The 15,673-nt window shown below is 37.5% G+C and overlaps 1 long non-coding RNA gene across 1 annotated transcript in view; it reads right to left on the bottom strand.

The window, feature by feature from the left end:
- LOC123615966 (uncharacterized) overlaps nt 1-15,673 on the bottom strand; it is a 210,615-nt gene that overhangs the window by 164,981 nt on the left and 29,961 nt on the right. The window contains exon 3 of the long non-coding RNA XR_006723822.2: nt 9,753-9,982. This is a non-coding gene — a long non-coding RNA (uncharacterized LOC123615966). The remainder of the gene's footprint in view (nt 1-9,752; nt 9,983-15,673) is intronic.

Below are 15,673 nucleotides of genomic sequence, written 5' to 3'. Positions count from 1 at the left end.
GTTCTCCCAATATCTATCCCCCCTATTCTTTCCAAGTGAGAGGATCCACAAATTCTACATGAGCTTGTAGCTGAGTACAGCCTGGTATGTAACTTCTGTTCAATAATATGTATAGAGAAATGTCAGGAGGTATCTTCCTTAAAAGGAACCAGAGAACACCCTTCATCCTCTTCTTGTTTGTCCCACCTTCCTTCCTGCTTCTAGAATGTGTATGACGTGGCTGGGGCCAAAGCAGCCATCTTGAAACCTATACTGACTTTGGAGACACAGGCCATACACACACAGAGAATCAAGATAAAGGAGCCCAGCCTGCAAGCAGTTCAGCAGGAGTGGAGGTTCTGGAGAGCCCTCACTGCTAATGCAGCCTAGCTGCTAAGTGAACAAGTTCACGGTCAGCTGCAGCAAGAGAAGGTTCGTGTTTTGATTCTGCAAAACTTGTAACAGTAACCATGCTCTGCACCATCAGGGATGTACTTCCACTTGTGATGCACTTTTGAATCTGTTGCCCAATTTTCCCACTTTTTCCTTTATAGTTTCTGAGGTTTTTGCTTGTTTGTTTGTTTGTTTTTTCTACTAAGGCCTTTTCAAGATTTACTGAAAATAAAAATCATCCATAATCTCCCTCAGAACTGTTTTTTTTAAAATATTTAAGTTTTTTATCCATCTGAAATGAATAGTATTCAAGTTGTTTACACAGTAGAGCATGTGTATAATTTATGCTAAAATTAATTTCAATGATCCTTAAGTGAACATTTTTTAGTACCCCTCCCCACTCCCCACAGTCAATTCTTTTTATTCTCAGAAGGACATGAATTGATACTTCACAGAAGAAACACAAATAATCAGTAAACCTACGGAAATGTTTATATATTTATTAGCAATGCTGATAAAAATGTTTTGCTTATTAAATTAGTCAAAATTAAAAAAAAAAACCCAATGCTGACTTGGGTATGATGAGACAGGACTCTCTTATCCTGGTAGTGAGAGTGTGAATTATTTTCTTTTGACAATATATTACCAAACCTTACAAAAGTTTATATTCTTTGACTTAGCTATTTCACTTAGAAAAATCTATTCTATGGAATTAGTAGTTTGGTATTTTGACAAAGAAGTTCAAGGATATTTGTGTCAGAATTATTCTTGGTAGAGAAGTACTACTAAAAAAAAAAAATATCTAAATGTCTCTCACCAGAAAATTGGTTAAATTATGGCATGTTTATCACTGGGAAAGGTTTATGTCACACAAGTATTATGATGGTGTTTTTGAAGAATTTTTAACAAAATAGGGCAGTAGTTACAATACTGAATAAAAAAATAGCATACATACTTTTGTCTTCAGGAGGCACAGAAAAATGATTTGAAGGAAATACACTATGTTATCAGTTCTTAGGAGGTAAGATTAAGGTTAATTTTTATTTTCTGCTTTATATTTTTCTGCATTTTCAATTTCTCCACAATCACAATGGATTTTTATTTGTAAAGAAGGATTAGAATATAAATATGATTCTGGATCTTAAATTAAAAATAAGAAGCAGCATTACTTACAAAAAATTGACTTAACGAAAATTTTTCCTTTCTGGGTCTGCTACATGTAACGTTATTACTATTTTGCTGCCAAATCCAGCCTTCTCTCTCTCATTAATAAGTTGATGAATATGAAATGAGTTATAAAGCAATTATATAAAACTCATTACTGCCTAATAGACATAAAAATAACATTAACGCAGAAATGTATCTATTTGTATGCCGACAATCTTGATTATCAAACTGCGTGGAAAAATGAAGCTGCCATCATTTAAACGTACCAAATCAGAAAATCTTACTAGAAATTTAGAATCACTTCATCATTGGGCAATACAGTCTCTTGGTTGCTTAAGTACTAAATGATCATTAAATTTACTGAAGTAAGACTGGTTTACCTGAAGGGGTCTGAAAGTTCAGTAATTCAATAAACACAAATATACTGACATTCTGGTATTCCAGAATTAGATTGATGGCTTCAGTAAAGAGTGACATAACCTTGGATAGCGTAACAGTCTACTGATATTGTTGAGTAGAGAATAAAGTAAGTTTATTCTAATTAATTCTAGATTTCAATTTGCTGTGAAACACTAGCAAATTAATTTAAAATGACCCTAAAACATGCCCAAAGATTTATTTTCAAAAGTATTCCTGATAGCGATATTTATATTGATGAAAACAAGAGAAAAATTATGTAACAACTGAGCTTTTTAAATATAAATTATGTTTTTATATAATGAAATTGTATGCCACCATTAAAAAAATGTTGTCAAGGAATATTGAGTGAAATGCAAAAATGTAAAATGTAAACAATATACATTAAGTAAAAATGTAGTTATCAGATTGAAATTATTATACATATATAATAAACATGTATGTATAAATTTCTTTATCTGTATAAATCCATATATATATATATATATGTCTATATATATATATATATATATATAGACACACACATAAAAACAGAAGTTTGCTCTCAAACATCATCTCTAGGTATATCAGAATTTTATTTTCTTTTGTTTCCAAATAACTTGCACCAAAAAAGACGACCCTAAAGTCTTCACAATATTCTCACCCCGAGCCCATTAAATAAATTATGTTAATCATAAAAACGCACTTTAATGTGAATTAGACAATTGTAACTCAGCTAAATCTCAATAATTAAGAATTATTTATTTATACAAGTAGGAACAAAAAAAATTTTTAAAACTACTAGCAGTTTTTCTATTTGTGATAGTATATCACTCCTCCATAGAGAGGAAGAGAAAAACCAACCCTTCAAAGGAACTTTTGATTATACAAAGGCAAAACCTTACTGAAGTGGCCAGGAGTTAAAATGCTATTAGGAGGAATTAAACTGTATGACATTGCAAAAGTTTGTTTCCATTCTGTGTTTAATTGTCCCTCTGATGTTTGGTTTCACAGAGAGGTGAGCATAGAATGTGGAGGAGGGGTGCTGAGGGAAGAAAGTTCTTTTCTCTTTCCTAGTGGGATGGGACAGGGGTGGCAGGGTGGTTATCTCAGAGGCTTAAGGACCCCCAAATTCCAAGTATGCAGAACACAATCAGACGCATTAATTTAATTTAAATTAATTTAATCAGTGGAAGAGATGATCAGAAACTTCCCTGTAAAGCCTTGGCTTTCCACTTTCCAGAGCTTCCAATCTACTTTGAAATGTAAGACACAGAATAATTCCTGGTCAAGGAATATTAGTGAGCTAAGGTTGCACAGGCTTGATGTTATAGAAATAACCTGGAGGATTAATATTCAGTTAGATTTAGAGGGCAGGGCAGAAAAAAATGTTTGTGTCTCTTTCCTTCCTCATCATCTGACATTATCTTCTATATCAGTTAGGAATGCATTTAGCTGCAAGTAACAGAAAACCCATTTAAGAGTGGCTTAACCTACTTATCATTGTACAGTGTCCTTTTATATCTTTCCTTATGGCCTTTGTTTTAAAGTCTGTTTTGTCTGATATGACTATTGTTACCATGCTTTCTTGTCATTTCCATTTGCATGGAATATCTTTTTCCATCCTTTCACTTTCAATCTATGTGTGTCCTTCACCCTAAAGTGGGCCTCTTGTAGGCAGCATTTTGTAGGCTCTTGTTTTATTATCCAATCTGCCACTTTGTCTTTTGATTGGAGCATTTAGTCCATTGACATTTATGGTAATTATCAAATAGATGTGTGTTTATTGACATTTTAAACTTTGTTTTCCAGTTGATTTGGTATTTCTTCTTTGCTCCTTTCTTTTTGTTTCTGTTTTTATTTTTGTGATTTGATAATTTTCTTTTGTATTAGCTTGGTTTCTTTAATTTGAAAAGATACATTCACCCCAATGTTCATAGCAGCACTGTTTACAATAGCCAAGACATGGAAACAACCTAAATGTCCACTGACATATGAATGGATAAAGAAATGTAGTATATTTATACAATGGAATACTACTCAGCCATAAAATAGAATAAAATAATGCTATTTGTAGCAGTGTGGATGGACCAGGAGATTGTCATTCTAAGTGAAGTAAGCCAGAAAAAGAAAGAAAAATACTATATATCAATCACATGTGGAATCTAAAAAAAAAAAAGACACAAATGAACTCATTTACAAAACAGACACAGACTCACAGACATAGAAAACAAACTTATGGTTACCGGCGGGGAAAGAGGGTGGGAAGGGATAAACTGGGAACTTGAGATTGGCAGATACTAACTATTATATATAAAACAGATAACAAGTTTCCTCTGTATAACACAGGGAACTATATTCAATATCTTACAGTAGTCTATAATGAAAAAGAATATAAAAACAAATATATGTATGTATATATATGACTGAAACATTATGCTGCACCCCAGAAATTGACATAGCATTGTAAACTGACTATATGTCAATAAAAAAAAGAGTGGCTTAAGCAGGATAGATGTGCAGTATTCCATGGAACATCAGGGAAGCTGCTGACAGTGGTTTAGCTATTTAATGATATGATAAAAAAAAAAAAAAACTCAGTTTCTTCCTTTCTTTCCATTCTGTCGTCCACAGTGTGCTGGAATTTTGTTCTGAATTTGCTGCCTCTTAATTAAATTACAAGGTGGCTGCCAGATCCTGACATCATACATTATACTTTCACTCAAAGACAGAATAAAAGGAAAAGAGCCAAGTGCAAGCGTTTCTTTTAGTAAGAGGAAAAACTTTCCTAGAACTTCCATCCTTAACACCAGCAACTTTCTACTAGATCTGCCACATGGACAGACCTGAAAGAATGGCTAAGAAAGTGAATGTTTCATTTCTTCCAACCCTTTAGGGAACTGGGCCAGGGAGAGGGGGCTTAGTCTCTCCCACTTCTCCTTGTGGCCTTCACATTTACATGATGAGTTTTCTATCATTTCTGGTTGTTCCTTTGCTTGCTCCAAACATCTGTTTCCAGAATGTCCCTATTTTTCCATTTTGTCTGATAGGTCCAGGCATGTAAACACAAAAACTTTGGTAACTTGGGATCTTGAAACACAGTGACAAATTTACTGATGGCTTCATAAATCAGAAAGTACAAAAGGACAGACAAAGCCCTTGAACAAGATAACATCAAAGACATTTCTTTTTGTCATGGTGATGGGAGGATCGGGGGACAGAGCACCACCCAATTACAACAGTGTGACCGACATTATCTTTTATCTTACTCTCTTTTTTTATTTACTTTAAGACATTAAGAGGACTCAGCTGTTAGAGATGACTCCTGGTGCCGGAAACAATGAAGATTCAAGGACTCGTCTATAATCAGTGTCCCTTGAGTTTTTTCATTATTGACCCCCTAAGATCCTTTATAGATATTTTTTTCTAATTGCCTTTCCCATAAAATTTTAATAGACAAATATAATGACTATCTGTTCATGCACTATATGTTTATCTATATATTATATATAAAGAGTAAGATTTTTTTACCCCCCTCCAACTGTGAACCAATTTTTGCTCCCTTGAGGATAATATAGTTTCCACTGAGAATGCATGTCTCTACCATAAACAATTTTTCTTGTCTGTGCTAGAGGTGAATGGAGGGAATTAAGGGAACCAACTGAACAGGCTCTTGGAGGATCACAAGAACTTGACACGCAGAGACAGAAAGAAAAGACATTAGATGTGTGGGAATTCAGGAATAAAGCTGAAGAGGTAGGAGACTTAGAAGTAACTCGGCTGGTGTCACAGGTTTAGATGGTTAATAAAGAGAAACCACCCTCAAAGATGTGGACACTCTCAGACTGCACACTCAGGGACCACAATGCCAGGCTCAAGCATAAACTGTGACAAATAGTGAATTCACTAAAGGAAAGGGAAACCATCAAGCAGTGGTGTTTCGGGTGATGATTTCCAATTTCACTGGTGTCCACACCTTGGGTTTTTCCTTCTCAAAATAGCTGCTTCCAAGTTAGAAAAAGAGGGAATGATCTTTAACAGTGCAGACAAGAATCGAAGTCCCTACTGGACAAGAACAGTTTAACCTGTAGGGATAAACAATGACTGGATACCTACTGAAGCGGCACTTGAAGACCTAGGAGTGTAGTAAAAAGTTACTGAGCCAGGCAAAGTCTGTATGAATTATCAAATGGTAACCTCTCCCCTGAGCTTCTTACTGCAAGGAAAACACCAGGAAGCTTAGACATGAATAAAAATTGCTTTGTGTTGTACTTTTTTCCCTAATGGTCATAATTAATTTTGTTGACACAAATACACAAGAGGTTAAAGAGGAACGGCACCATGTTGGTAAGAAGACCAACACATTTTTGCCTAACACACTAGAGAACTACGCCCAGGCCAACCACCCATGTGAAAGCAATCTTTCTAATTCCTCCAAGGTCAGTAAGACCTCCATTAAAAACAAACTAAAAAGCTATCACATGAATGCAAATATATCAGGGTCACATTATGCATTTAATTTAACCAACATTTCAGACAAAATTATATAATAATAATAAATGTGAAACTCATAAAGACCTCTTCCATTTGCTTACTGTAGTATTACTCATCCCCCTTAGAATAACTCCCACTTTGAGAAACACACATACAGACACCAAAGAGGATAATTCCAAGAGGTGTGCATTACAAATAAAAGTGAAATCGGTCTTGGGAGGGGTCAATTAACACATTACAATTAGACAAATTCCCTTTGTCTTTGGAATATTAGATCAACAAATCAAAAAAGAGGAAATCTAGGCAGTTTTTTTCCCACTGAATTTATGACTCTTGCTGTTGCAAAGAAATTTAGAGATTATCCTGTGGTATTGATTAATCCTTTTTTTCTTTAGTGTGGGAAATAAATCTGCGTAAGAACTGTACTACTTAAAGCTCAGAGGCCTCCAACTCCTCCTTTCTGAACAGATGCAGGAAACCATGCAATGAGATGCGGTATCTTTTTACCCACTGGTCAGAATGCAAGACTTGTAAATAGGGGTACCAGTTAAAATGTCTTAAGTTTAAAAGGGGATTTCCTAAAGTAGATCCCAGATAAAGGATATTAGTGGGAAAACTGGTGAAATCCTAATCAGGTCTGTAGTTTAGTTAATATTAATGTAGCAAAGTTAAGGTCTTGCTTTGATAAATGCACTTTAGTCAGGTAAGATGTGACCATTTCAGGGGAAAATGAGTGAAAGGTATGTAGGAACCAACGTATTATCCTCAAAACTTTTTCTGTAAATCTAAAATTATGCCCACATAAAAAGTTTATCTTAAAAAATAGTCTCTCCATTTTACCAGTCCTAGAGAATCTCCTTAGTATTTCCCAGAAAGAACCATCTTTTCTGGTCACTCTAACACATCAGGAATTATTTTGTACTTTTTGTGCATAGAATCGTTTAACAACGTTTACTGCTTTCAGTTCTACAGATGGCACAGCAAGGTCGCTCTGCACTTAGAGTTGGAAATCCTGGATTTGGACTCATTCTGAGCTGCAAGAACCAAGGCACATCATTTCACCACTTAGTAGCTCTCACTCTCCACTTTAAACGCTCTCAGGGCAAGAACCCTCCTGGGCTCATCTTTGTAGCTTCAGTAACACTTCCCAGAGGAAAAGGGGTCAAGAGACGGTTCCAGAGTCAAACTTAGTTTACCTGTCCAGTTCCTTCATTAAGCAGGCATGTTACTTTGGGGCAAAATGTTTAACATTTCTGAGTCTCCGCTTCCTCATTCATAAAATGAACTGTTGAGATGATTAAATGAAGTGATAAATGTAGCATGCCCAGCAGTGTCTGGTCCAAGCCAGACGATTAGCCTGCCCCTTCTACACAACAGAGTCATTCCCCTGGAATTTTTTTTTTTTATTTTTAATTTTGAAACACTCTTATAGCACTTATCATGTTCAAGACCCTCTTCTAAATGTTTTCCAAACAGTAACTCATTTTATTATCCTGACAACCTTATGAGGTAGGTATTATTTTTATTATTATCCTATTTTACAGATGAGGAAATGGAGGTACAGAGAACTTAACTTATTTGCCAAGTTCATAAAGCTACTAAGTGGAAGGACCTGAGATTTGTACCCACACAGTTGGCTCCATGGTGTGCAATCCTAAAATACAAAGCTCTCATAGAACATGTTCTACTATGGAGATGCTTAGGATCAGATACTGGCTGCCTCCTTCACTGCGGTAATCCTGACAGTGCCCAGCAGGGGCTCAAACACACGCTGGCAGACTGAATGAATGCACAGCAGTCCTTCTAAAGACGTGAGCTGAGGTGAGTATTTTTCCATCTACCTCTCAGCATCCCTAGCGTGGTAGGAGAAGAGAACTAACGATCACCAAGGCTCTCCTATGTTCGAGTCTACTGTATTTCAAATGTTAGACTCTCATGCAAGTCTCAAAACCATCCTATAAGGTGCACCAGAATATTTCCTTTCTGCACTTGGAGAAATCAGAGTACACAGAGAGAGTACTTAACTCCCCAAAGTCGCATAACTAATCAGCAGTGCAGCCAATATCAGAATCCCAAGAATCTTGCTTTCTAAGATGAGGCTTTTCCACTCTACTTGCAGCCTCCCACAGGAGATCATTACTGGGACTGTATTTCATCATAGAAGCGGCTCTTGCCTTCACTTGAGTCAGGTCTCTGCTTAGATACTATCTCAGAGCGACTTTCCCTGATCTCCCACATCAGCTGAACCCCATTCACTTGCTACCCTGCTACTCTGTTTTCTTCTTCATTGTATTAATATTTGACATCATATTACATTGTTTATTTTCTGCCCCCAACCGAACAGGCAAGTTCTGAGAGGGCAGCGAATTGTCTGTCTTGGTCACGTCATATCCCAGGGCCTAGAGCAGTACCTGATGCACAATAGGTACTCAAAAAAATATTGCTGGGTAAATATTTATGAATAGACGTGTAGGAGATCCCAGTACTTGTTACTATCCTTATTATGATTAGTAGTATCTCCTTTTATTAATTAGGTAAGTCAGTTAAGACAAAGTTTTACTTCAAAAGATAAAACTGATGGGAAATGGAGTGAAAAATGTTGTTTGCAATCAGATCAAAGCAGAAAATCCAATCAATACCATTAACAACTAGGAGACCAGGCACTTGGGACAAGGATGCCCTCCAAGCACAGAGTGGCCAGCACCACCGAGTTACCAAACACAGCCCCCCGTTTTCATTGCTTCTAAATCCTCACGGGCTCCAAAATAGCCCTCTGCTGCTGATCATAAATGTTCTTAATTCATCTCTCACTTTTCCACCAGGAAACAATCGGCCTTGGTTTATTTTTTTTTTTTTTATCACTTTATTTACATAATCCCTCCAAGACGGAAGCATCGATTTTCCTAAGAGATGATGTTAATAGGATCAATAAACCACAGCGAACATGTATCAAAGGCCCATTTCTTCACCCCTCACCTGAGACACTTGGGCTGCCGGCAGACAGCCTCTGCTGAAATCTACCCAGCGCCAGCGCTTCTGAAGGTGGGAGGAAGGCACCTCTGCTTATATATTTTGAGGGAGCACAAGCACACTGATGACCCAGATCACATGCCAGATAATGTGCAGCTGAGAACTCTGCAGGGAGTCTGGAAACCTAAAGTCGTATTTGAAAGCTATCTTTAAATCCAGTCCACATGAGGGACAGAGCACGTGGGAGAGGGAGCCAGGGGCAGGGGGCATGCCAAGGATTAGCTCCTCTGTTGGAATCCTGTTCTGAGTAATAGGAGTAAATCAGAATAAACCATTTCTCAGCTGGGACTTACCTTCCATCTGCTTCCAGAAGCTTCTACTTCAGTCATGTCCAACGTAGACAGTGAGAAGGAGGCAGGAAGCTCACTGCTTAATGGCAGAGCTCCTCGGGCCCACGAACAGGATCCTTGAACAACAAGCATGTGGTCTCCTTCCTGCTTGTCTCCATCCTCCAGTGCCACCCAGGACGCAGGCTTGCTGTCCTGAAAACACAGGCGACAGCAGTCCCTCCGGCTTCAAACACCTACAGGGTGTGTCCAAGGGGACAAAACAGACAGCACTGAGTCTAACTCTCTGGAAAAATCACGTAGGGACTGTCCTAAATGCACAGTCTGGGAGACCAGGCTATCCCCTCCCACCCGAGCTCCTAATCACTCTGCACACCTGCGGTTCCAACTTGAGCAGCTCAGTGGACTCAGCTGGAGAGCTCCTGGAAACTACAGATTCCACTGTTTCACCTCAGATCTACCGGTGAAAAGGTCATTTGGGACGGTGGTCATTAGGGAAGAAGAACCCATGTTTTTAAATGCTCCTGAGGAGGGTTTAATAGGCCTCTTCAGCTAATGGACATCTGAGAACCATTTCTCCAAAATTCCAATGGTTCTCAAACATGGCTGCACATGATCTGAATTCTCTGAGAAGCTTTTAAATGATATTGATGACTGTCTCTCACTCTAGATTAGGGTTTTTGTAGGGGGGCTGGGGCAACTGTTCCCCCAGCTCCTACCCAGTGATGGCCAAGCACTCTCCCCTTACAAGCAAAAATGTCTCCAGATGTTGCCAAATGTCTCCTGAGAGACAAAATCCCCTGGCCCTCCTCCCCTGGCGGTAGTAAAACAAAAGAAGGCAACATGGACTGGAGACTCTGGGGCAGCCATAGGCTACTGTAGGGCATTGGAGAAGGACACAGTGGAAGTGACATTTGAGTATAACACTGGTGCCGTCACACTCTGCTGGTGACACAAAAATTGGTGTCATCTCTTAGGAAGGTAATTTGTCAATATATGTCAGGGGTTATACAAATGTTCATTTTATCCAATCATTTAACAAATATGAGACATCTCTTAAAATATGCCCCATCAGTAGCACTGCTGGGACAGTATGCCAGGGAAATTTCCAAAACACTGAAATGATCTAATGCTGCAAAAACTTAAAAAAATTTTAATAAAACTATAAGCTACTGACTCGTCAACAAAAGGGGATAATTGGATGAATTCTGATAGATCTACTAAAATGTGGAGAATGCTTACAATATCATGTAAAAAAAAGCCATATAATATGTAGAATGCTTAAGATAAAATCCAAAGAAAAATAAACATATGTTACTAATGTATCCTTAAACAGTGATTGTATGTAAGAATAGACAGATAAGAAAGATGGAAAGAAAATTCAACAGAATAATAATGATTGTGCAGAAGATGACTTTTATTAGGGATTTTTTTTTCTGCTTTTCCAAGTTTTCTGATTCACTTTTCAAACAATTTTCTCAAATAATGCTTCAGACTTCTGATGCTGCCTTTTGCTCTAATTTTTAACCTATGCAATCCAAATCTGATTCCTCTCTTGAGGCTTATCCCAAATGCTATATGTAAGCAGTATCATCTGACTGCCTTGGCCCCAGTAATAATTCATTGCTTTCTGCCCATTGCTCCCCAAAAACATTTTTGCCTTCCTGTTATGGAGTAAATTTTATCCCTCCAAATTCCTATGTGGAAGCCCCCAACCTCCTAGGGCCTCAGAGTCTGACAGTATTTGGAGACAGGGCCTTTAAAGAGGTGAGTGAGTTAAAAGGAAGCTGTTAGGGTAGACCCTAATCCAATCAGAGTGATGTCCTTAAAAGAGGAGGAAATCTGGATGCAGAGAGAGACACCAGGGATATGAGCACAGAGGAAAAGACCACATGAGGACACAGTGAGAAGGTGGCCATCTGCAATACAGAGAGAGAGGCTTCAGCAAAAAACCAGACCTGCCAACACCTTAATCTTGGACTTCAACCTCCAGAACTGAGAAAGTAAATTTGTCTGTAGTATTTTGTTAGAGCAGCTCTAGCTGACTAATACCTTCTTATTGTAGTTCTAACAAGTTGCCATTAGTGATGTGCTTACCTTTCTCTTCCACTAGCTAATCTGCTGATTGGCAGAGGGCTCCGTCTTACTTGCCCTAAGAGCTAACTTCAGTGTCCTTTACAGTTCCAGGCACATACGAGTCATTCAGTAAACGTCGGCCAAAATGAATTTTCTGGACTTTTTTTTTCCTTAACCAATCTAGTGTCTACAGAATTTTAACAAGTAGTGTCAAAAAAATGTGAACTTCCAGTTATAAGATGATTAAGTTCTGGGGATCTAATGTACAGCATGGTGATTATAGTTAATAATACTGTATCATAAACTTCAAAGTTGCTAAGAGAGTAGATTGTAAATGTTCTCAGCACAGAAAACAAAATGGCAATGATGTGAGGGATGTGATGGAGGTGTTGGCTAACATTATGGTAGTAATCATTTTACAATATATAAGTGTATCAAATCAACATGTTGTACACCGTAAACCTATGCAAATGTTATATGTCAATTGTATTTCAAAAAGATGGAGAAAAAAGAAAATTAAACAAGCAGAAAAACTAAGAAAAAAGTCAGCTTAAAGGGGAAACTGATATGTTGTAAAAACAGTAACAACAACAATCAGTTGGTAGAGATTCTCTATGAAATACTCACATGATTAGGAGTTATTTCCATTCCAAAATAAGTACAATGTTATGCTTCCAAAACTGGGCAGCTATGAGGTCCATTAACATCTTTGTAGTGAGTTTCAGGAGTATCAAATTCTCTTTCCAATGTCTATATTAGCACCAGAGATGCATTTTCAAAGGGATAATTTGGCAAATAATTTGCTCTAATTTTCATACATTGAAAACTCACTTTTGAATATGTTCTAAATTCTGACATAAACCTTCTTATATTATGTACAACTTTATATTTTCCAAATACGTAGCTCAATTCAAATAACGGTCTTTCATCTCAGTATTTTAAACTATTTTAGATACTTGCATTTCAAAGTTTGGTCCATGAATCAAAAAAGCTTTATCATCACCCCACCTGGGAGTTTGTTAGAAATGCAGAATTTCAGACTCCACCTTGACCCACTAAATCACAATTTGTTTTTCAAGGAGATCTCCAGGTGACTGGTATGCTTATTAGAATTTGAGAAGCACTGCTCTAGAATATGAGCTCTCAAGATTAAATGACACGTTCAACCTTTCTATCTTCTATTTCTCTGAAGAGACTAAAGGATTAGAATTTTCCATAGTTAGAACCAGTGCTATTATGACATTCTTTATGGCTTTTGTTTCATATTTAGGCAAAGGTAAGGACAATCAGGCAGAGTCATTTGGAATTTAGGAAGTGTATCTAGTTTAGTCTTCCTGGATTTATCTGTAACTTGGAGAGTGTCCTAGATACGAGGATGGATGGTACAAAGAAATCCAGTGTCCTTTAAATAAATCACAAAGTCAATAAAGAAATAGGTGAGGGTACAAACAAAAAAACTCTTCAGAATCTTCCTGAAATGACTGAAAGCCAACCTAAATATGACAGTTCAATTTTAAAACAATAGGAAAGTCCTGAGTTTCAAGGGTAACAGTGACACGTAATTGCCGGAAGTCACTTTTCTTGAAACTGAGATCAGTCAAGTGTCTTTTAAAGACAGTTTTGTGCTCTAACAGTAATTGTAAATAAATATCCAAATGGTTATGAACAAACATCTCTATGTACATAAACACAAAATATTGGCTCCTCCTTTCCCCACCTCCAGGCCCTGATTTCACAGAAGAATTCACCTGTATTTATGGCTCATGAACAAACACAGTGGTAAAAATGCTTTGTGGGTCTAAACACATTTCTTCCCAGGGGCTCAAACTGCATGCTAGACATTATCTCATTAATAGCTCCCTTAAATCTTTCTCATTGATTTTTATATTTTTTGAACCAACAAGTGCACTATTGTTTGCATATGAAAGAGAGAGTTCACTTCAGCTAGAAATTGAGATCTTAAGCATTTTTATGACTGCGATGTTATATCTCTACTGACAAGGAGTTACTGGAGTGACTTTAGAAAAACAAAGTGACCTAACAGTATCATTTATTTATTTATGGATGAGCTAGCCAGAAGTCCTAAGGATGTCTTGGGAGTATTGCATCACGAATGTAAATATTTGACTAACATACCTTGCCTGTATCAACCAGGAAAGATATGTCTGAAGATTAGAGCTGTGCAAATGTCTCATTTTGGAAAGAGAAAACAGAATGCTAGTCTACATTATTAAATAAGCTGCCTGACAAAATAGCGCAGTGATCACTAGGGGCCAGTAGGGATTAGCCAAGAACAAGGTCATTCCAAACTAATCACATTCCTGATTTTGACATAATTACCAGTTTGACAAAAGGGGATGCACAGATGTCATAAAATTCAACTAATAATAATAATCGTTCTTCATTGAGCATTTCCCATGTGCTGAAACAATGAGGAGCACTTTATAAGCATCTTATTTAATATTCTGAAACCTATGAGAAGGTATCATTACTGACAATTTATGTATAAGGGAGAGTAGTCCACAGTCACAGGACTGTTCTCAAAGATAATATTCCTATGGCTCACACGGTACTGTTTTCAGCAAACCCAATTGGCTTGGGAAATCATATGGTCAATTGTTCTCCATCTGAGTGATCTAACACTTTGTCCACAATTTGTTACAGTATTTGTTTGCAAGTAAAGATAGTCAAACAAAGTAAGATGATAAGAGGAAGGTGTAACCACAAGTGAGATCCCACCACACACCAAATAGGATGGCTACTATCAAAGAAAAAACAGAGAACAACAAGTGTTGGCAAGGATGTAGAAAAGGGAACTCTTGCATGTTGCTGGTGGGAGTGCAAAGCGGTGCAGCTACTATGGAGAACAGTGTGATGGTTCCTCAAAAAATCAAAAAAACAATTACCGTATGATCCAGAACATCTATTTCTGGCTTCACAGTCAAAAGAATTGAAAGCAGGCATCAACAAGACTGTGCGCTTAAAAAATGATTAAGATGGTATTTTATGATGATTTTATGTTATGTGTTTTTTTTTAATTATAATAAATGAGTGAGAAACCTAAGAATGAAAAATGTTGGCTAGAAATCTAAAAATAGTTCTTATTTGTCTCTATCAAGGTGAAGGCAATATGATGGAAGAATAAAAAGACAAGGGTAATAGTTCTACCACTTACTAGCTATGATTTATACAATATCACCTTTTGCTATTACTGAGGCTCAACTTTCTAACCTGTAAAAGGGGCTGATAATACCCATGCCTCCCCCCTCATAGGTTGTCACGAGGATCCAAACAGCTGGAAGTGTTTTGCAAACTTTAAAATCCCAAGTTGCTTCATTCACTCCCATTGTCTTTATACCATCTGTGTACTTCTGTTTCTTTCATCTTGATTTCAGCTTACACTCCTCTCTCAGTCATGCACTCAACTGCCTCTACTTAGATGTCTCAGGGAAATGTTTTAAGCTCGACTCATCATTCTCCCTTAATAACCCCACTTCTCCACCAAGAATCCTTATTTTGTTGAACCGCCCCACCCTACTGAGCTGGATTGCCTCCTGCTCCCTGAATGATGCCCTCATCTGATCAGAGGCAAAGGCCTGTCCATTCTCTCATTCACCCTTGCACTTACTATTTCTCCGAGTCTTTTCACTAGCCAACTCTTATTCACCCTGTAGGGCTCAGCTTCTACTCCGAGAGCTCCAAGAAGCCTTCTTTGGTCTAAACCCACATTAGATATGCCTCCAGTGTGCTCCCATTTATTATTAACTAATGCACTTATCACTGCTCATTAGCCTGAACCACTCATTAGCCTGAAAGCCCAGAGGAAAAGATATGCTCATTTCATCCTTGTG

The sequence above is a fragment of the Camelus bactrianus genome, chromosome 17 (genome assembly GCF_048773025.1).
Source record: "Camelus bactrianus isolate YW-2024 breed Bactrian camel chromosome 17, ASM4877302v1, whole genome shotgun sequence".
Lineage (NCBI taxonomy): Eukaryota > Metazoa > Chordata > Mammalia > Artiodactyla > Camelidae > Camelus > Camelus bactrianus.
The sequence above is the reverse complement of the archived record's forward strand: the minus strand, read 5'-3'. Positions and strand labels throughout refer to the sequence as shown.